The sequence below is a fragment of the Bombina bombina genome, chromosome 1 (genome assembly GCF_027579735.1).
Source record: "Bombina bombina isolate aBomBom1 chromosome 1, aBomBom1.pri, whole genome shotgun sequence".
In the NCBI taxonomy this organism is placed as follows: Eukaryota; Metazoa; Chordata; class Amphibia; order Anura; family Bombinatoridae; genus Bombina; species Bombina bombina.
The window spans coordinates 944,641,916-944,665,901 of NC_069499.1; positions in this window are offsets into that span (position 1 = coordinate 944,641,916).

The following is a 23,986-nucleotide window of genomic DNA, read 5'->3' on the forward strand; positions in this document are numbered from 1 at the left end:
TGTTCCAGCTCTGAGGGGTAAGATTGTGGTGCAGGCCTTGGTTCATGGGCCCGAGTGTCAGAGGGTTGGATTATTACAGCAGAGGTCTCTGGAACAGTTGCACGGCCCAGAGGGGCCTTTAATTATTGGAACTGGCAGCAAGCAATATATTAGCACAGAAAGAGGGGGTGTGGATTTGGCTCTTAATGAGGGGAGGGGGTCTGAGGAAAGGGGGGATTTGTCTGTTGTTAATGAGCACAGGGGATCTTTGGGGGTGGTTTATGGGGATGTTGAATGTGTTTTGGTTGAGGAAGGGGAGATGGAGGAGGTGTACAGGGAGGATGAGTTGGGAGATATGTCCCTATATTTAGACCCATCAGATGAGGAATATATCCCACCTACCCCTAAAAAAAAATAGGCCTGTCAGTAGATTTGTTTGTCCTGGGGGGTCTAGGGATTTCCTCTCCTCAGTTTCAGATTTGGGCCCCACAGTTCAGTTTAAGCCTCCTGTTTCCTCTCAAGGGGTGGGTGGGCCTTTGGGGGGTCCCTAATGTGTGGGTTTATCTTTTTCAGATTTAAAGGTCCCTGTGTCATGGCCTGCGGAACCTCTGGGGCCACAAGTACAAGAAGAAGGGATCGATGGCCGGGAAGGCGACTTCTTTGGCCTTCAAGACTCCTGTACAAAGTCCATACGTCTGGATCCTGATGACGGCATTTCCCACAGGGAGCGTTCAAGGACTGGAAGTCGGGGGGCAGGGGTAAGTACGGCCATAGGTTGTTGCCGTGATCAATTGGCCACGGGGTACACTTGGGTGGTGGTAGGTCACGAGTAAGGGTAGGTCATGCTAGGGGCAGATCTCGCAGGAGGAATGGGCCAGAGGGGGTATGGCAGGGTGGTTCTGGTGCTACTGTACCTAAGAGGGGTAGAGATTCTGCCACGGTTGGAGTATCCAACCTGAATGAGGACCTTAGAGAAGGTTTTGCTGGGATGGGAAAGGGCTCATGTGTCCCTGTTTTGGAGAATTCTACACGGCAGTCACAGCAGCCGGGAGCGAGTTGTGGCTGTTAGGAGTGCTGGTCATCTGATGGAGGCTCCAGAGCCAGAAGGGAGAAGGCTTAGGAATCCTAGCCAGTCGGAGAACATGGAAGTCATGGCTCAGGGTCAGCAGGCAGTGGATTCTTGGATGGGGGAGAACTGTGTTAATAATGTGGAAAGTGGGGTCAGTGCTGTTTGTGGTGCTGGTGTGAATGAGGACCCTATGTCTCAGATTTTAGTTAATAGCTTAAGGGAGTTGCTAAATAAATTTGACAATGCTAGGTCTGTGGCCCCCCCCTACAGGGGCGGTAGCTAAGGTTCAAGGTGGTAGGATTGCAATTAGTGGAACGGCGGATGGAGCCTCAACGCAAGAGGAGTCCCCCCATAGCTGTTCCTCTTGGGCAAACTGGGAGCGAACATGGGGTTGGCATCGTTGTGTCAGCGGTGGAGACTGCTGTTAAAATTGTGAGTGGGCCGGAGATTAAAGTGGCCGACACGGCCATGGCCAGATTGTGCCTTTGCTCCATTGGCCCTTTGGGCATGCACTTGTCCAAGGAGTTGAGAGAAAAAATTTACAAATGGGAATTTTTAGAACTGTTTTCCCTCCTTCCTTTGGAACAATTTTTTGAAGTTCCTGAGGATTCTAAAAAGGATTCAGAGAAAAAGGAGGAGGAGGAGAGGAAGAAACGTTACAGGAAACTTCTGAAAACTTTTACAAATTGGTTTCAAGTGTTTGTGATATACGCCAGTGTTCATTCTGGGAAGTTTCCTGAGCAAGGGGCTATGCTTTTTTGCTATCTGGATGAGATAGTGGCGGCCCAGAGGACATATGGGGGCATGGCCTGGTGGGCTTATGATGAACATTTCAGGCAAAGGTTAGCAGTTAAGCCCGAGATGAAGTGGGACGATCAGGACATGGGATTATGGCTTAAGATGATGACTCCTCTTAGGTGCTCCCAGCCCTTTCGAGCAAGCGCCGGCGGCCAAACTTCTGGTTGGGCGCCGGCTTCAGGTAAAAAAGGTTTTTGTTTCGCATTTAAAGAGAAGGTGTGTAAGTGGGGAGCCTCTTGTAAATTCCGGCATGAATGCTCTGGGTGTGGAGGTTCTCACCCTTACGCTAAATGCTTCTGTAGGGGCAAGACAAGTGTTAACGTTTCCTCCTTTTAAATAGGGGGTGTCTCCGGTGAGAGTAAGGGCGATGGAATGGTGGCTCGCCAAGTACGCTAGGAGAAGGGGTTGTAGAGAGAAGGCAATCCAGCTTTTGCATGGTTTTGAGTTCGGGTTTTTGATTCCTTCTGAGGGTGGGGTTGAGCAATTTAAGGGAAATTTGAAGTCTGCTAAGCAATTTCCTGGGGTGGTGAGAGAAAAGTTAAAAAAGGAGGTATCCCTAGGCAGGATGGCTGGTCCTTTTGGGGCCCCTCCTGTTCCTAACTTGAAGGTTTCTCCTTTAGGGGTTGTTCCCAAATAGGATCCTGGCAAGTTTAGGATGATCCATCATTTATCATTCCCCAAGGGTCGTTCGGTAAATAATGGGATCCCGGAGGAAATGGTGTCTGTATCATACACGCCTTTCGATCAGGCCAATAGATTGGTTAAGGAGGCGGGGGCTTTTGCCTTGTTGGCAAAAATTTATATAGAGGCGGCCTTCTGCCTTTTGCCTGTGAACCCTAAGTCCCATCACCTGTTGGGATGCTTCTTCGAAGGGTCGTATTATGTAGATCTTTGCCTCCCTATGGGTGTTCCATTGCATGTTCCCTGTTTGAGTGCTTTAGCACGTTTTTTGAGTGGGTTGTCCAAGTTTGGTCAGGTTGCCACTCAGTAGTGCACTATCTTGATGATATTTTATTCGTAGGCCCGGCTGGGTCCGAGAGGTGTAGGCAGTTGCGTGACAGTTTTTATCAGATGGTGGACGAATTTGGGATACCCATTGCGATGGAAAAGTCTGAGGGGCCAGTGACGGCCCTCAGTTTTTTGGGTATAGTCATTGACTCAGAAAAAATGGAGTGCAGACTCCCTCTTGATAAGATTGCCGACATATTGAGTATTATTGGGCGTTTCATGGCTTCCACGAAAGTGACGTTGAGGGAATAACAGTCCCTAATGGGTAAACTGAACTTCGCTTGCAAGATTATTCCCATTGGGAGAGTTTTTTGTAGGAGATTGTCCTTAGCTACGGCTGGGGTGGTACGCCCACACCATTTTGTGAGGTTGACTAGGGAGCTTAAGGATGATCTGAAAGTTTGGGTTAGGTTTCTGAGGGAGTTCAACGGGGCTGCTTTGTTTCAGGAAGCGAGGCTGTCTAATGAGGAAATACAGGGAGTGCAGAATTATTAGGCAAGTTGTATTTTTGAGGATTAATTTTATTATTGAACAACAACCATGTTCTCAATGAACCCAAAAAACTCATTAATATCAAAGCTGAATAGTTTTGGAAGTAGTTTTTAGTTTGTTTTTAGTTATAGCTATTTTAGAGGGATATCTGTGTGTGCAGGTGACTATTACTGTGCATAATTATTAGGCAACTTAACAAAAAAACAAATATATACCCATTTCAATTATTTATTTTTAACAGTGAAACCAATATAACATCTCAACATTCACAAATATACATTTCTGACATTCAAAAACAAAACAAAAGCAAATCAGTGACCAATATAGCAACCTTTCTTTGCAAGAACACTCAAAAGCCTGCCATCCATGGATTCTGTCAGTGTTTTGATCTGTTCACCATCAACATTGCGTGCAGCAGCAACCACAGCCTCCCAGACACTGTTCAGAGAGGTGTACTGTTTTCCCTCATTGTAAATCTCACATTTGATGATGGACCACAGGTTCTCAATGGGGTTCAGATCAGGTGAACAAGGAGGCCATGTCATTAGATTTTCTTCTTTTATACCCTTTCTTGCCAGCCACGCTGTGGAGTATTTGGACGCGTGTGATGGAGCATTGTCCTGCATGAAAATCATGTTTTTCTTGAAGGATGCAGACTTCTTCCTGTACCACTGCTTGAAGAAGGTGTCTTCCAGAAACTGGCAGTAGGACTGGGAGTTGAGCTTGACTCCATCCTCAACCCGAAAAGGCCCCACAAGCTCATCTTTGATGATACCAGCCCAAACCAGTACTCCACCTCCACCTTGCTGGTGTCTGAGTCGGACTGGAGCTCTCTGCCCTTTACCAATCCAGCCACGGGCCCATCCATCTGGCCCATCAAGACTCACTCTCATTTCATCAGTCCATAAAACCTTAGAAAAATCAGTCTTGAGATATTTCTTGGCCCAGTCTTGACATTTCAGCTTGTGTGTCTTGTTCAGTGGTGGTCGTCTTTCAGCCTTTCTTACCTGGCCATGTCTCTGAGTATTGCACACCTTGTGTTTTTGGGCACTCCAGTGATGTTGCAGCTCTGAAATATGGCCAAACTGGTGGCAAGTGGCATCTTGGCAGCTGCACGCTTGACTTTTCTCAGTTCATGGGCAGTTATTTTGCGCCTTGGTTTTTCCACACGCTTCTTGCGACCCTGTTGACTATTTTGAATGAAACGCTTGATTGTTCTATGATCACGCTTCAGAAGCTTTGCAATTTTAAGAGTGCTGCATCCCTCTGCAAGATATCTCACTATTTTTGACTTTTCTGAGCCTGTCAAGTCCTTCTTTTGACCCATTTTGCCAAAGGAAAGGAAGTTGCCTAATAATTATGCACACCTGATATAGGGTGTTGATGTCATTAGACCACACCCCTTCTCATTACAGAGATGCACATCACCTAATATGCTTAATTGGTAGTAGGCTTTCGAGCCTATACAGCTTGGAGTAAGACAACATGCATAAAGAGGATGATGTGGTCAAAATACTCATTTGCCTAATAATTCTGCACTCCCTGTAGGTTTATTCACTGATGCCTCAGGTTCTTGCGGGTTTGGGGCTTATTTTCATGGCCATTGGTGCTCGGCCGTGTGGCCGGACTCATGGTAAGGGAGGGATCTTGTCCGGAATCTAGTATTCTTGGAATTATTCCCGATTGTAGTTGCATTGTTTCTTTGGGAAAAGGAGCTAGTGAACAAATCTGTCCTGTTCTATACTGACAACATGGGGTGGTGGTGGCTTTAAACGGACTGTCAGTGTCATCCCTGCCTGTCCTGAGTTTGCTTAGGCTGCTGGTTCTGAAATGTTTGCGCATGAATGTGATGGTTAGGGCCAAGAATATTCCTGGTGTATGTAATTCCATAGCCAATTCTCTGTCTCGTTTCCAGTGGCAGCGGTTTCGGGACTTGGTGCCGGAGGCCGATGCAGTGGGACTTCAGTGTCCGGTTCGCCTCTGGAGGCTTGGACCGGAGGATTGGCTGGAATGGTAAAAGACTCTTTGGCTCCAGGTACTTGGGCTTCGTACGCTAAAGTATGGTGGGATTGGGAAGGTTGGCTTCAGAAAAAAGGGGTGTGTGAGTTGGTTGATAATTTATGTCCTCCTCTGTTGGAATGGTTGTGGCATTTGGGTTCCTTAAGTTTGTCTGCATCAGTGGTGGAGAAAAAAATGGCTGCTCTGGCGTTTAGACTGAAGTTATTAGGTTTGCAGGATGTGACAACAATTTTTTGTGTTCGTCAGATTCTGAAAGGTATGAAAAAGAAGGTAGGGATATCGGATGGTAGGAGGCCCATAACTTTTTCGATGCTGGTCCGTATTTGGGAGGTTTTACCCGAAGTGTGTTTGTCGCATTTTGAGATCAGCCTTTTTCGGGCAGCTTTTGTATTGGCCTTTTTTGGGGCTTTCAGGATATCGGAATTGATAAGCAGGAGTAGAGTGTCTCCTGGGGGTTTATTGATGGAAGATGTGTCTGTCTCTCCTTCAAGGGTGGATATTTTGCTGAGAAGAAGTAAAACAGATCAGTATGGTAAAGGTAGCACTATAGTATTATTTGCTAATGGTGGCGAAGTGTGCCCGTGCAGGAGTTTGGATGATTTCATGAGGTTACGGCCTTCCGTAAAGGGGCCTTTGTTTATGCACTTGAATGGTTCATTCCTGTCCCAATTTCAGTTTAGGGCAGAGTTGGTAAAAGCTTTGAGGTGTTTGGGTTTAATACCCGCAGAGTTTGGATCCCACTCGTTTCGAATTGGTGCAGCTACTGAGGCTGCGTTAGGAGGCTTGAGTGAGAAGACTGTGAAGAGTATTGGGAGGTGGGGATCAAATAAATACCATTGGTGGGACATTCTTTCATCTATTGGGCAAGGACAGCGGCTGCTATGAAGGAGAAAGGTTTATTGTTAGGCTTCCCTGCATCGGAATGGGAGGTAAAATGGTTTGGGGTCAGGGGCCTCAGGTGGGAAAGGGTGTTGTTGATGGTTCTGGAATATTGTCGGCAATTTCTGCATCCGGATGTTTTGTTGATTCATGCTGGGGGAAACAACTTGGGTTTCATGTCACAGCAAGAACTAGTCAGGAAAATCAAGAGAGATTTGGGTAGATTGCAGGACTTGTATCCTCGAATGAGGATTGTGTGGTCAGATATTGTTCCCAGGCAGGTGTGGAGGGCCGCGTGGGATCCAGTTCGGTTGGATAAGAGTAGGAGGAAGATAAATAAACTTGTTTGATCCTTTGTCCGTAAACTGGGGGGGGCAGTGTCTCATCATCGTGACTTAGAGGAAGTGGGTCAAGGGGAATTTTACTTGAGAGATGGAGTGCATCTCAATGAGTTTGGCTTGCAGCTATTCATTTTGGATTTTAAAGAAACACTGAGGAGGTTGGCGGGGCTGGAATGATCTTATCAATCCAGTCTTTGGCAGGGGTGCTAGTTCTTTACACAGGTCGGTAATTATGGTCAAGTAGAAAAGGGGGAAGTTGGTTGCCTCTCCACGGGGTGAGAGAGCAGTTGTAGGGCTTCTAGGGGCAAGGGGTTCCTTAGAGCCAGGTGTTGTAAAGATGGGATTGACGGGCTCAACAGCTAGTAAGTTGTGTCCAGAGGGCTCAGGGCCATATTAGTATTATTAAGGGAGGAACTAGCACTGCAGTTTGGATAAAATACATGAAGGTTGATCTGGAGAAGAAGTTTTAATAATTTATTATTATTGGAGGTTTTTATATGGTTACTTAAAGTTTATTTAATAAATTTATGTATTTAAATAAAAGGAGCTGCGGCCAATTTTTATACCAATAAAAGTGTTGTGTCTTTATTTAAGGTAAAGTCATGGTAGGGGTAAGTTATAAAGGATGAGTGTAATTTGGGGCATAACATTGACGACTCAAAAGGTCAAGTATGTTAACAACATATAACAATGGTAACAACATGGAAGTCTTTAGCTGGGACTAACAGACCATGGAGAAAGATTATACATCTGGAGGGGTGATATTTTTAATTTTTAATCTTGTACAATTTTAATTTTCTGTACATCATATCTAATATACTTGGAAGTTTTTATTTATATTGAGTGTAATGAATATATCATAATGGTTTGTTCCAGTTGTTGCTGTTTATATTTGTTGCAGTTCATATATTCTAACACTAGGGACAAGAATGAGGTATAACAGTGAAATGGGTGTGTTATCTTCAGTTAATAAAAAGTTCTTGAAGTTGAACAATGGTGCCTTCATGAGTTCTGTGCATTTTATAACAGGAGATCTTTACATGGTGTCTTTTCAATGGGATCTTCCGAACGCCGGTATTTAGAGTCTTGGCTGAAGTGAGCGTTAGAACTCTAATGACAAAACTCCAGCCGCAGAAAAAAGTCAGGAGTTAACAGCTTTATGGGCTAACGCCGGTTCATAAAGCTCTTAACTACTGTGCTCTAAAGTACACTAACACCCATAAACTACCTATGTACCCCTAAACCGAGGTCCCCCCACATTGCCGCCACTCTAATAAATATTTTTAACCCCTAATCTGCCGAACGCACACCGCCGCAACCTACATTATCCCTATGTACTCCTAATCTGCTGCCCCTAACATCGCCGACCCCTATATTATATTTATTACCCCCTAATATGCCCCCCCCAACGTCGCCGCTACCTACCTACACTTATTAACCCCTAATCTGCCAACCGGACCTCGCCGCCACTATAATAAATGTATTAACCCCTAAACCGCCTCACTCCCGCCTCAAAAACCCTATAATAAATAGTATTAACCCCTAATCTGCCCTCCCTAACATCGCCGACACCTAACTTCAAGTATTAACCCCTAATCTGCCGACCGGACCTCGCCGCTACTATAATAAATGTATTAACCCCTAAAGCTAAGTCTAACCCTAACACTAACACCTCCCTAAGTTAAATATAATTTTTATCTAACGAAATAAATTAACTCTTATTAAATAAATTAATCCTATTTAAAGCTAAATACTTACCTGTAAAATAAACCCTAATATAGCTACAATATAACGAATAATTATATTGTAGCTATTTTAGCATTTATATTTATTTTACAGGCAACTTTGTATTTATTTTAACTAGGTACAATAGCTATTAAATAGTTAATAACTATTTAATAGCTACCTAGTTAAAATAATTACAAAATTACCTGTAAAATAAATCCTAACCTAAGTTACAATTAAACCTAACACTACACTATCAATAAATTAATTAACTAAACTATCTACAATTATCTACAATTAAATTAACTAAATAAAAAAAAAAACACTAAATTACAAAAAATAAAAAAATTACAAGAATTTTAAACTAATTACACCTACTCTAAGCCCCCTAAAAAATAACAAAGCCCCCCAAAATAAAAAAATGCCCTACCCTATTCTAAAATAAAAAGTTAACAGCTCTTTTACCTTACCAGCCTTTAAAAGGGCCTTTTGCAGGGCATGCCCCAAAGAAAACAGCTCTTTTGCATTTAAATAAACATACAATACCCCCCCAACATTACAACCCAACACCCACATACCCCTAATCTAACCCAAACAGCCCTTAAAAAACCTAACACTAAGCCCCTGAAGATCTCCCTACCTTATCTTCACCACGTCGGGTATCACTGATCCGTCCAGAAGAGGGTCCGAAGTCTTCATCCTATCCGGCAAGAAGAGGTCCAGAAGAGGGTCCGAAGTCTTCATCCTATCCGGCAAGAAGAGTACATCCGGACCGGTAGACATGTTCATCCAGGCGGCATCTTCTATCTTCATCCATCCGGCGCGGAGCGGGACCATCTTGAAGCAGCCGACGTGGATCCATCCTCTTCTTCCGGTGACTCCTGACGAATGAAGGTTCCTTTAAGTGACGTCATCGAAGATGGCGTCCCTCAAATTCCGATTGGCTGATAGGATTCTATCAGCCAATCGGAATTAAGGTAGGAAAAATCTGATTGGCTGATTGGATCAGCCAATCAGATTGAGCTCGCATTCTATTGGCTGTTCCGATCAGCCAATAGAATGCAAGCTCAATCTGATTGGCTGATTGGATCAGCCAATCGGATTGAACTTGAATCTGATTGGCTGATTCAATCAGCCAATCAGATTTTTCCTACCTTAATTCCAATAAACCCAGGTAAAATGCAAATCGGTGTTACCCAAGTTAAATATTTTGGTCATATTCTGTCACAAGATGGGCTAAAAGCAGACCCAGAGAAAATAGCAGCAATACAACATCTGGATCCTCCTACCTCTAGGAAGGAATTAGAAACAATTCTAGGTATGTTTAATTATCTGTCAAGGTTTGTTCCTGGACTAGCAGAAGCTACAGCTCCACTAAGAGAACTACTCCAAAAGGATGCACTATGGAGCTGGAATGACTCAATAAATAATGTTTTTGAAGATGTCAAAGGTCTTATTGTGCATTCCTCGGAAACTGGATTGCAATATTTTGACCCCAAGAAGGAGTCAGGTTGATGCCTCTCAGTTTGGTTTAGGAGCAGTCCTAATGCAGGAAGGCAGGCCTGTTGCTTATGCTTCCAACACAACTATGCCCAAATAGAAAAAGAAATGCTGGCCATTGTAATTGGTTATGAAAAGTTTCATCAATACATCTATGGGCAGAAAGTCACAGTTGAGACTGATCATAAACCACTATGAGCATCATGGAAAAACTACTTGTGTCCGCTCCACCAAGGCTGCAAAGAATGATCCTAAGAATACAAAAATATGATATGCATGTAGCATATGTACCTGGCAATAAAATTCCAGTAGCTGATATGCTTTCAAGGACATTTAAGCCTGGAAAAGACGAAAGAGAGGAAAGGGACTTGGAAGAGCATGTGCACTCTGTACTTTCACAATTACCTGCTACTGATGAGAAACTTAAAGAAAAACAGCTAGCAACAAAAAGGGATGCAACTATGGCTAATTTGATTACAATAATAAGGCAAGGATGGCCAAACTCAAAAGCCAAAGTGAATGTTGACTTAAAACCTTACTGGAATGTAAGAAAAGAACTGTCAATAATTGATGGGATTGTTTTTAAAGGGGAGAGAATTGTGGTTCCCCCGGAGCTCAGGAAAGAAATAATAAGAAAACTGCATATAGGGCATTTTGGAATAGCCTTGTGTAAAAGACGTGCTAGGGATCTCTTATATTGGCCTGGAATGAATTCACAGATTGAAGACATGGTCAATAATTGTGCAACATGTCAAGAAAATCAAAGAGCAAACCAAAAGGAGCCAATGGTAACAAGAGTACAGCCAGAGAGAGCTTGGCAAAGAATTGCATCAGATCTATTTACATGGAACCATAACAACTATCTTATAATGGTAGACTACTACAGTCGTTACTTTGAAATAGTTCAACTAAAAGACACTAAGTCTAGTGCAGTAATAAATGTCATTAAATCTGTCTTGGCAAGACATGGCATATGTGATGAGTTTATATCAGATAATGGTCCTCAGTACTCCTCAATAGAATTTGCAAACTTTGCAAAAGAATGGGGTTTCAAACACACATTGTCCAGCCCACATTACCCACAGTCAAATGGCTTAGCTGAAAAATATGTACAAATTGCAAAGAACATTTTGGAAAAAGCAGCCCAAACTAATCAAGATCCATACCTGTGTATTCTAAACTACCGTAACACCCTAATAGATGGAATTGCATCACCTTCACAATTACTAATTAATAGACGTTTGAAATCAGTTTTGCCTTCAACACCTACACAACTTGCCTCCAAAGTACAGAATCCTGAAATGGTTAAACAGCGAGTGGAATCATTAAAAAACAGGCAGAAACAGTACTATGATCGTGGGTCTAAATTTCTAAAACCTTGTGAGCTTGTCGATAGTGTAAGGATGCAAAATTTAGAAGGAAGGTGGAAACCTGCAGTGGTAATCAAAGTAACAAGTGCCCCATGCTCATACATTGTCTGCACCGAGAATGGCAAAGATTACCGACGCAACAGAGTACATCTGCGTCATAACAGAGGTACAAATACAAGAGTTACAAATATTCCAGATGCAGTGCTTCATGTACCACCAAGGATGTCGCATAGTGATATAAATGAGACTCTAAGCTCAACTGATGCTTCACATGTGGACATACAGGAGGGACAATTACTGAGTACAACACCAACCACACAACTCTCTGATCACAGCTCCAATGTGATTGTTTCTAGCACAACAGAAACAGCACAAGTTGAGCCACCCAGTAGATTCTCAAGATATGGATGGAGAATCAAGCCAAAGTATTGGGAAGATTATGACACTACATAACTGTGTGCTTTGTTTGTTTGTTTTTGTGCTTGTTTTTTTTTTTTTTTTTTTAAATGTATATTCCTTTATATCCAATATATATTGTTTTATTTTGTATTTATTTTTAAGAAGGGAGATGTAATGAATATATCATAATGGTTTGTTCCATTTGTTGCTGTTTATATTTGTTGCAGTTCATATATTCTAACACTAGGGACAAGCATGAGGTATAAAGTGAAATGGGTGTGTTATCTTCAGTTAATAAAAAGTTCTTGAAGTTGAACAATGGTGCCTTCATGAGTTATGTGTATTTTATAACAGGATATCTTTACATTGAGTTGCAGTTCACTTTTCCTGAAAGCCAAGCATAAGCACCATTTGAACCACCATTTTTAAAACGAAGTGCAGCTCCTGTGTGAAAAAAGCAACACTCTACTGCTGCACGTGTTGCTACTGATATTACTAGAGAGGCATAGTGTTGTGTACAGGCGAAAATATTGTTTCGTCTGAAATATTTGTTTCAGATTTTTCACAACGTTTGATTCGGCTGAATTTCATACATGTTGGCATTAGTTTCTGCTGAATATTGGATTCAATACTGTTATTTCCAAAGGGAACAGAAAATATATACAGCTAATCTTAATAAAAATATTACATGATAGAACAATTAAGAGAACCTATCTTTCCATGCTCAAACAGAACAAACAATTTGTTGATTGAATTTGAATCAATAACTTGCTCACAGAGGCACAGGAGTCACACAACTATTCAATAGCTCTAGTCAAAATATTAAAAAATGTCTGAGCTTCCCCTAGTATCTCACCTTCCTATGCTAGATTATGGCTTGAATGGACAAGCCTGTATTACTAAAATCTATTATTTAGTGTCTGATTGGCTGTCTCTAACATCAATCATTAGTAAAACTATGGAAGGATTGGACAGGATATGTGTTGGACAACTTCCGAAATATGCATAAATTCAGACAAATTTTATTTCTTTTTTGTCTCCCTAAGATGGAAACATTTCTGCAGATGCCCATTCTAACAGTAACAAACATTCCATAAAATATACATTGCTGCAACAACTAAGTAAAAGAATATCTTATATGTGTCCTGTATTTGATGTCAATAAATGCAATGTATTAGCTGACAGATACTTACCCAATGAATTCAATGTCCCCCAGTCTGGTGTAACTGAGGTAAATCTATTGTACATTGCACTGCTCCTTCCTGTGACCCATTGGCTGCCTGTTAACAACAGTAAACGGTACTTATTTACTGCTGCCTGCAGGTTACAGGAGGTAATGACAATACTTAGCTCTCTTTATAACTCATGTATCTTTGCTCAAGTACAAAAACATCTGTAAATAATACAGTAAATGCACATATGCAAAGCTGCGATACAGGGTATGATCCCAGTGATAGCTCCTTCCTCAATAAGGGAGGCACATTTATCTCCATATAACACACAGGTTACAAAAAGCACAGTGCAATCTAGGTACTTGCTATCCTACTGTGAATTGTGAAAATACATAGCACTGTCTAAAAAATGTATCAGTTCCAATCCCTAGAAATACTAATAGCTTAGATTTAAAGGATTTCCCTACACAAGCAAAGGTGAGGCAATTCCAGTGATTAAATTGATATAAATGTGCAAATATAAAATGTCCTAATGTTTTAGAGCATGTTATTAATGCACTACTGCTTAACACTTCAAAGGGGCTAAACACATAGTTAAAGTCAGGTCCAGAGCTGCAATGTACTGCAGGGATGGTGCCCAGTGGTCCAATGACAAGAAGCATATGTGTACAGCCACCAATTACCAGCTAGCTCCCAGCAGTGAATTGATGCCAACAAAACAAAGTAAATTTAAAAGTAAGTTGAGAAGTCTATTAAAATTGCATTCTCTATGCAAACCATAAAAGTTTAATTTGACTTGTATGCCCCTTTTATCTACATCACAGCCCACAAAGGGGGGCACTAACATTTGCCTTGTTAGGGATACTTAAAGGGACAGTATAATCAAAAGTAAACTTTCATGATTCAGATAGGCCATGCAATATTAAGCGACTTTCCAATTAACTTTATCATCAAATTTGCTTTGTTCTCTTGAAATTCTTAGTTTAAAGCTAAACCTATGTAGGTACATATGCCAATTCCTAAGCCCTTGAAGGCTGCCCCTTTTTCTTAATGCATTTGACAGTTTTTCACAGCTAGACAGCGCTAGTTCATGTGTGTCATATAGATAAACATTGTACTCACTCCCTTGGAGTTATGTATGAGTCAGCACTGATTGGCTACAATGCAAGTCTGTAAAAAGAACTAAAATAAGGGGGCAGTATGCAGAGGCTTAGATACAAGGTAATCACAGAGTTAAAAATGTATATAGAAATATAACCGTGTTGGTTATGAAAAACTGGGGAATGGGTAATAAAGGGATTATCTAACTTTTTCAACAATAACAATTATGGAGTAGACTGTCCCTTTAGAGACTCTGATGATTAAAATATAATGTACATTGCATAAAAGCACAATATTACAATTAGGGTGAATGCACATTAGACAGTTTGTCTTCAATTAACAAGGAAATATTTCAAACAAATACAGTAAAATACTGTTTCATTGCATATCTGTCTATTAAATCTCTGTGTGTCTGTTGGTCAGTCTGTTTGTCTTTCTGTATTTTTTCCTTGTTTCTCCTTTCCTTTAGGCTGTATCCTTGATTCTTCCAATCTCACTGAAATACAGTATATTAGGCAGAAAGTGGGACAAATTTAGGCAATTTTTGAAAAGTTTAAAGACCTCACTAAAATGACTGAATCCTTGTTTAACCAATGAATTAGAGAGACTTATAGAAAAATATTTCCCTATGTTTACTTAGATTTCAAAGAAAAATTACTCACAAGAAGCTGATTCCTTAGAAAGGACCTCTCCAAAAAAATAATAATTCAGCTCTAGATAAAATAGCTATTGGAGAGATGATTCTTATAGGAAAGTTTTTGAAACATATTGTTATATTCTCTCTCTCTCGTATCTCCTCCCTCTCTCTTATCTCTCTCTTACCTATCTCTCTCTCTCATCTCCCTCTTTCTGTCTGTCTGTCTCTCTCTCTCTCTTATCTCCCTCTCTCCCTCGTATCTCCCTCTCTCTCCCTCTTATCTCCCTCTCTCTCTCTACCTCTCTTTTATCCCCCCTTCTCTCTCTCTCTCTCTCTCTCTCATCTCTCATCTCCCTCTTTCTTTCTTTCTTTCTTTCTTTCTTTCTTTCTTTCTTTCTTTCTTTCTTTCTTTCTTTCTTTCTTTCTTTCTTTCTTTCTCTCTCTCTTATCTCCCTCTTTCTGTCTCTCTCTCCATCTTATCTCCCTCTCTCTCCCTCTTATCTACCTCTCTCTCCCTCTCTCTTATTTCACCCTTCTCTCTCTCGCTCTCTCTCATCTCCCCCTCTCTCTCTCTCTCTCTCTCTCTCTCTCTATCTCGCTCTCTTATCTCCCCCTTCTTTGTCTCTCTCGTCTCCATCTTTATCTCTCCGTCTCTCTCTCCTTCCTTCTCTCTCTGTCTTATATATCTTTCTCTCACGCTCTCTCATCTCCCCCTCGTTCCCTCTCTTATCCCCCCACTCTCTCTTTCACTCCCTCCTTTCTTTGTCTTATTTCTCTCTCTCTCTTTCTCTCTCTCCCCCCTCTCTCTCCCTCTCTCTTTCTTGCTTTCCTATATTACTTTTGTTCCTCTGTCTCTTACTTTCCTTATCTCATTTACTCCTATCTCCCTTTTCTTCCATCTCTCTTTCTTTACACATATTTATTTCCTTATGTTTCTCTTGCATTCTCCTTTTTTTCTGTTTCTCTTAAAAGGTCAGTAAATTCACAGTATCTAAAATCTTCGGCAATGTTCCTCTTTACCATTACATTTTCAAGAAATATTCTTATTTAGATATTTTATTTCATCTTACTTTTTGCAGTTTAACTGTTGATGGCCGTTAATTTTCCAACTCCTCGATGACATCTCTAATATGGGCGGTATAGACCAAATCTGTTCTTCCCACATGCTAATTATGTAACGCACAGATTTCCTCCCACTGAAGCTCGCTCATGCTTATGTCTCTACAGAGCGGCTTTGTATGAAATTACTATTGCGCATGCGTCCGTGTTGCTTCACGTGAACGTCGGATGTTGCACATGCGCATTCCTGTGTAAAGAAGAAATCAGGAGTTAATGATGTAATTGTGCGCATGTTCACTAATCTTCTACATTGCGTAACAGATATTATTACTATAGGTGGATGGCAAATTCTTGAGAATCTTAAAAAAATGTAGCAGATCAGTAGGCGGACAGTGACCATACAAAGTTTTGAGATCGAAAAAATAGTTTAAATTTTTTTTATTAAAAAAGTGATAAATTAAACTTTGAACACATCATGCTAATGTACATTTTTGAAGTTTACATTTCAGAGTATACTGTCCCTTTAAAGTGCTCCTTGCTGTTCATATCCCTTATATACATAAAAGTCTAGTAGAAATTACATACAAAGATTAGAGATTCTCTGAAGAAGAAGAGAAGTAGGGATTTAGCACAGAGTGACTGGGAGCAGATGGGAGTCGGCTGTAGATGGGAGGGTCTCAATGTGAAGTGTTGTGGTGCATTTGTTACGCTGGTTCTAATCCTGGAACAGCCCTCCCCCCTCTGGAGATGGGAACAAACTGAATAATTAAGTTTTAATCTGCTTCCCATTGAGGCATAATTATTTTTAAGTGTCATTACTCTTTAATCTTTTTTTTTCCCGGGTACACAGCTACTAGACTGTTGAACCACATATAATTTTGAATTAATTCTGTTGCAATAAAACTTTTGCTTTGCTGACATCTGAACATCACATGACATAAGCTTTACAATTCATTGGTAGATTTCATACTTTTTCTTTTAATACAAAATAGTTATAGACATAGCTACATCTCTATTCTGCTAGAGACATATTCATTAAAAAAAAAATACTTTTAGAACATTAGATTTTCTCTACAAACTTTAAAAAGTCAGTTTTATTTCATCCAAAATAACCTTGTCACATAATTAAAGGGACATAAAACTCAACATTTGTCTTTCATGATTCAGATAGAGCATGTGATTTTAAACAACTTTCCAATTCACTTCTATTATCAAATTTGCTTAATTTTCTTGGTATCCTTTGTTGAAAGAGCAGCAATGCATTACTGGGAGCTAGCTGAAAACATCCGGTGAACCAATAAATAAAGGCATTTATGTGCAGTCACTGTTCAGCAGGTAGCTCCCAGTAATACATTTCTTCTGCTGAGGTTACATAAGTATGCTTTTAAAGGGACATGAAACCCAATTTTTTTTTCTTTCATGAGAAAGAGCATACAATTATAAACAACTTTCTAATTTTCTTCTATTATCTATTTTGCTTCATTCTCTTGATATTCTTTGCTGAAAAGCATATCTAGATATGCTTAGTAGCTGCTGATTGGTAGCTGCACATAGATGCCTCCTGCGATTGGTTCACCTTGTGCATTGCTATTTCTTCATTAAAGTATAGCTAAAGAATGAAGCAAATTACGTAATAGAAGTAAATTGGAATATTGTTTAAAGTTTTATTCTCTACCTTAATCATGAAAGAAAATGTTTGGGTATAGTGTCCCTTTAAATGAAGGATAGAAAATGAAGCAAATTAAATAATATAAGCACATTGGAAAGTTTAGTTGTTTTTTTTTTAAATCGTGTCCTGTCTGGGTCATGAAAGAAAAAAAATGATTTTTAAGTCTCTTTAATCTCCACAAATTACATTAGACTATAATAGAAATAGGAAACTATAGCAGAATGTGATAATAAGCTATTTTATTGTTATAGGAAATACATTTTGTTTGCCCTAAAAAAATGTTTTTGTGAACAGTTTATCTATCTATCTATCTATCTATCTATCTATCTATCTATCTATCTATCATCTATCATCTATCTATCTATCTATCTATCTATCTATCTATCTATCTATCTATCTATCTATCTATCTATCTATCCTATCTATCCTATCTATCTATCTATCTATCTATCTATCTATCTATCTATCTATCTAATCTATCTATCTATCTATCTATCTATCATCTCTCTATCTATCATATCTCTATCTTTCATATATCTATATATCTAAAGTATCTATCTATTATCTATCCTATCTATCTCTCTATCATCTCTCTATCTATCTATCTATCTATAAATCATATATCTATCTATCTAACGTATCTATCTATCTATCTATCTATCTATCTATATATATATGTCTAAATAAAACCAATAATTTTCAGCACCCAAAAACTAAAATTTTCCTTGTCAGAGCACAGCAATTACACCTTTAGATTTTCTGATACATTATGCGGAACAATTATAACATATTGCATGCGTACTGGCATTGTTTTGCAAAATGTCCCTGTTCTGTCCTCAAAATATCTCCTTTAATGGTTTTCAAATGTCACTATAATGGACATCAGAAGAGAGTCATAAAATGCAGATGAAAGACAGATGGTTTTGCTGGAAAATGGGCGGTTTGATAGGGCATCTGGGTGCCTCATTTGTCATTGTCACCATGTAATGACTGCACATGTTGGCAACATGAGTCTAATCATTGTAGAAAGAGACATTTATGGAAAACAAGGTGTCTATGAAACAGTAGTGGAAGTTAAAAGGGTACAGGGTTTTATTGCTTTGCAATCAGTCTTAAAGGGATATGATGCCCCAAAATGTTATTTTGTGATTCAGACAGAGCATATAGCGTTATCAAAATTTCCAATTTCCGTCTATTATCAAATTTGCGACATTACCATGATATTCTGTATTGAAGAGATACTTAGGAAGGCATCTAGAGCGCTACATGACAGGAAATAGTGCTGCCCTCTAGTATTTTTGCAAATGGATAACATTCTTGTCAAACTGCTGCTATACAGTGCTCAAAACTTGTGCCTCCATTACCTCCATGCTTTTCAACAAAAGATACCAAGAGAAAGAAGACAATTTGATAACAGAAGTAAATTAAAAGTTGTTTAAAATGCTATGCTCTTTCTGAATCATGATAGAAATTTTGGCTTTTATGTCCCTTTAAAGTGACATCAAACGTTACAGTTAATTCTCCATAAAATATTTAAATATGCATATTGAAAATAATTTATTATTAGTTATTATATTTGTTTCTTTCCTGTCATTTAAAATGATGCATTTTTGAAACACTAGACTTTACCAGTGCTAGAAATAAAGGGGACTTTCAGTCAAGTATAGAAAACTTCATGCTAAAAGTTCCTTTATTTGTAGAGTCTATGCTGAGCTATGCGCCTCCCGCCATCCATGGCAAAACTTCTTTTTGTCAATTGTGTCCTCTTAGCCAATTGCGTGCTAGCCATACAGCATAATGCCGATTGGCCCACATGGCTATTGGAAACATCACCTCATTGAAAAAATAGGATTTTGTTGTGGGCTGCTGGAGGTGCTATGCTCGGCATAAAATTGCTGCAAATAAAGGTACTTTCAGCATAAAGCATAAAGTCCCCTTTATTTGTAGCACTGGTAAATCCTAGTGTTTCAGAAATGCTAGGATTTACCATCACTTTAAATCAGACAACTGTAATTTTCCACTGCCCCATGAAAGACTGGCATGCATTCTGTGTATTTCAGAATCTTGATACTACTACATGCTACAGAGTGATTGCTTGATATGTCAATTAGCTTATTTACCTGTCCCTAAATAGCTACAGCAAAGGAGAAAAGATAATCAACTTAAAAGATGTTTTTCAAGGCGTTTATTCTTGGGCTACAAAACACCATAAATGTTGCTAACTGGATAACAATATTGAATCATTTTTAATGTATTTTGTGTACAGATGTTTTGCAATACAGTAATTATTTTTTGATGTTACAATACAAAAATGACTTTGATTTTCATTTAAGATGTTCTCTGTGCATTTTGAGTAGCACAGACATTCATGCACTTGATAAAAGTTAATAAACTTATCGTATTTACGCACAGACAAGATTCCTCTAACAGCTACCTTCACAATATAATGTTCAACAACCTAAATGTTCCATATGTGTTAAAAGAAAAATGCAGCATAGAAATGATGGGGAGATTTTCTTTTAAAGGGACAGTCTATTCCTGAATTTTTATTGTTTAAAAAGATAGATAATCCCTTTATTACCCATTCCCCAGTTTTGCACAACGAACATGGTTATATTCATATACGTTTTACATCTGTGATTACCTTGTATCTAAGTCTCTGCAGACTGCCCCCTTATTTCAGTTATTTTTACAGACTTGTATGTTAGTCAATCAGTGCCCTCTCATAAGTAACTCATAAGTAATTGTGTAAAAAAACAACTTACTTGCTTTCTTGCAAAATGCACACTTAGAAATTCTCATTGCACCACTGCTCTCAGGGAGATAAGAGATATGTTTTGAACTTAAAGGGACAGTAAAGTCTAATTTAAACTAAAATGATTCCGATAGAGCATGCAATTTTAAACAACTTTCCAATTTACTTCTATTATGAAATTTGCTTTGTTCTTCCTAGTATCCTATTGTTGAAGTGTAAAGCTAGAAACGCTGACAGTAGCTTAGGAGCATGAACATGTATTAGTACACTATAGCAGCAGTGTTTGGAACTCTGTATAACATTGTTTTAAACATAATGGCTAAAGACACATGCACACTCCTTTAACAAAGGATACTTAAAGAACTAAGCAAAACTTGATAAAATAAGTAAATTGGAAAGTTGCTTTAAAATGTCATGCTCTTCCCCATACATTTAAGTTTCGTTTTGACTTTACTGACCCTTTAATTTGCATTCTGCCTCTACTGAGCATGAGCAAAACAAACTTGCATTCACAAAAACACTACACCAGCTCAAATTGCTCTCAAAGATACAGGACATCAAGCTAGATAAGCCTTCCTGTAGAATACCCCAGCCTCCTTGTAGGGCTGTGACAAGAAGTAATGGACAATGCACACATGAAGTAGAAAAAAATAAAAATAAAAGATAAAATCCCTTTAAAATTATGAATAATACATATTGCAATGATTTCTAGTATGACCCACTGCTTAGTGCATTTGTAATACAACAATGAAACACACTGTTTAATATCCCTTTCTATATGATTTCCACTAATATCAAGTGACACTTATCTAATGAACATGAAAGTCAAACCATTGACAACCAGTTTTTATTTCAATCCCTGCTCACATAATGTATTTACAAAAAAGATTAAAAAATTTTTTTTTATTTTTTTTATTTTGGCAAATCAGTTTGGGTTATTCCTTCAATGGTTATGTTTTCTGATCTTCTTTAGCAAATCATTATTCTCTACAAATCGTTTGAAAATGTTATCTTTGAAAAGGTAAACATTGTAAAAATGTAACTGATGTATTGACCTGTGTTTCTCCTTTGTTAAAAAATCTATTGGCATTGCCTTTAAACTAGTTGAGATTTAAATAGCTGTAGTTTCCCAGTGATGCTGAGTTACAGGTGATTCATATGCAGGAAGACTGAAAATAAACAACCTTTATATGCTGAGAAAATAGATTGTCAACTAATGTGTTAGCCAGGAGCAATGCTAGAATTATAATGTGATGTAAAATAACCGCATCATAAAATGGTAATTAAAGGGACAGAGGCATACATGGGCTGGACTCTCCCTGTCCCCCACTCACTGGCATGTTGATTTATGCTGCTGATTCTTGTTTATGAAGCTTTTCTTTAGCTGATAATGCTGTATTTAAATCTTAAAAATGTCAGTTTCATCAGGCAACCACAGCTATTTCAGATTACAAAATAAAAGTAAATGATGTATTTTTAAACATTTTAATACACAGGTAAAACAGATCATTGTGGACACATTAAATAAAATAAAATGTTATAGTACAAAGTCCCTTTAAATATATTAAGAACAATAAATGCAGTACTTTTATTTTAGCCCTAATTTAGATTTCCAGACGTGCAAACTTTAGAGCTCTTATGTGTTGTGCTCGTAATTTGAGCAATGGTTAGAACAGCCACAATATCCATTGAAAGGATAGGATGTGCTTAAAGGGACACTGAATCCATTTTTTTTCTTTTATGAGTCAGATAAAGCATGCAATTTTAAGCAACTTTCTAATTGATCTCATTATCAAATTTTCTTCATTCTCTTGGTATCGTTATTTGAAAAGCAAGAATGTAAGTTTTGATGCCGGCCCATTTTTGGTGAACAACCTGGGTTGTTCTTGTTGATTGGTGGATAAATTCACCCACCAATAAACAGGTGCAGTGCATCATCTGAACCAAAATATGTCTGGCTCCTTAGCTTAGATGCCTTCTTTTTCAAATAAAAATAACAAGAGAACGAAGAAAAATTGATAATAGGAGTAAATTAGAAAGTTGTTTAAAATTGCATGTTCTATCTGAATCACGAAAGAAAAAAATTGGGTTCGGTGTCCCTTTAATATACACAAAGAGAAATCTCTGCCCATAGAGGTGAGGCTAATACATTTTTTAGAGTATCCAAAAAACGAAACAAAAAAAAACCATTGGAAAGGGTTGTAGTGACGGCAGTATACTTTGATCTTGATAACATCAGAGGTGTGTTGTGGGCAACAAAGTAGCTACTTTGACATACTAAGCTGTAGAATCAACTAGAAAAAGGATGCCCCTAACACAATTAATTATACAAAACAGTTACCTTTATTTATTAAATGTATGAAACATCTGAATATTTGACCAAATTATAGGCGTGCTGTTTAACCCCTCAATGACCACAGCACTTTTCCATTTTCTGTCCGTTTGGGACCAAGGCTATTTTTACATTTTTGCGGTGTTTGTGTTTAGCTGTAATTTTCTTCTTACTCATTTACTGTACCCACACATATTATATACCGTTTTTCTCGCCATTAAATTGGCTTTCTAAAGATACCATTATTTTCATCATATCTTATAATTTACTATAAAAAAATGATAAAATATGAGGAAAAATGGAAAAAACACACTTTTTCTAACTTAAACACACTTTTTCTAACTTTGACCCCCAAAATCTGTTACATATCTAAAACCACCAAAAAACGCCCATGCTAAATAGTTTCTAAATTTTGTCCTGAGTTTAGAAATACCCAATGTTTACATGTTCTTTGCTTTTTTTGCAAGTTATAGGGCCATAAATACAAGTAGCACTTTGCTATTTCCAAACCATTTTTTTCAAAAATTAACGCTAGTTACATTAGAACACTAATATCTTTCAGGAATCCCTGAATATCCCTTGACATGTATATATATATTTTTTTTAGTAGACATCCCAAAGTATTGATCTAGGCCAATTTTGGTATATTTCATACCACCATTTCACCGCCAAATGCGATCAAATACAAAAAATCGTTCACTTTTTCACAAATTTTTTCACAAACTTTTGATTTCTCACTGAAATTATTTATAAACAACTTGTGCAATTATGGCATAAATGGTTGTAAATTCTTCTCTGGGATCCCCTTTGTTCAGAAATAGCAGACATATATGGCTTTGGCGTTGCTTTTTGGTAATTAGAAGGCCGCTAAATGCCACTGCGCACCACAAGTGTATTATGCCCAGCAGTTAAGGGGTTAATTAGGGAGCTTTTAGGGAGCTTGTAGGGTTAATTTTAGCTTTAGTGTAGTGTAGTAGACAACCCCAAGTATTGATCTAGGCACATTTTGGTATATTTCATGCCACCATTTCACCGCCAAATGCAATCAAATTAAAAAAAACGTAAAAATGTTCACAATTTTAGGTTTCTCACTGAAATCATTTACAAACAGCTTGTGCAATTATGGCACAAATGGTTGTAAATGCTTGTCTGGGATCCCCTTTGTTCAGAAATAGCAGACATATATGACTTTGGCGTTGCTTTCTGGTAATTAGAAGGCCGCTAAATCCTGCTGCGCCTCACACGTGTATTATGGCTAGCAGTGAAGGGGTTAATTAGGGAGTTTGTAGGGAGCTTGCAGGGTTAATTTTAGCTTTAGTGTAGAGATCAGCCTCCCATCTGACACATCCCACCCCCTGATCCCTCCCAAACAGCTCCCTTCCCTCCCCCACCCCACAATTGTGCCCGCCATCTTAAGTACTGTCAGAAAAGTCTGCCAGTACTAAAATAAAAGAGTTTAAAAAAAAAAAAAAATGTTTAGCATATTTACATATACTACTGTGTAGGATCCCCCCTTAGCCCCCAACCTCCCTGATCCCCCCCCAAAACCGCTCTCTAGCCCTCCCCTTAAAAAGTGCTTTTTTTTGTTTGGTTTTATTTTTCTGTAGTGTAGCTTCCCCCCCCCCCCCCCCCACAAAGACAAACCCCCACCACCTTGCTGATCGTTTTTTTTTTTACATTTT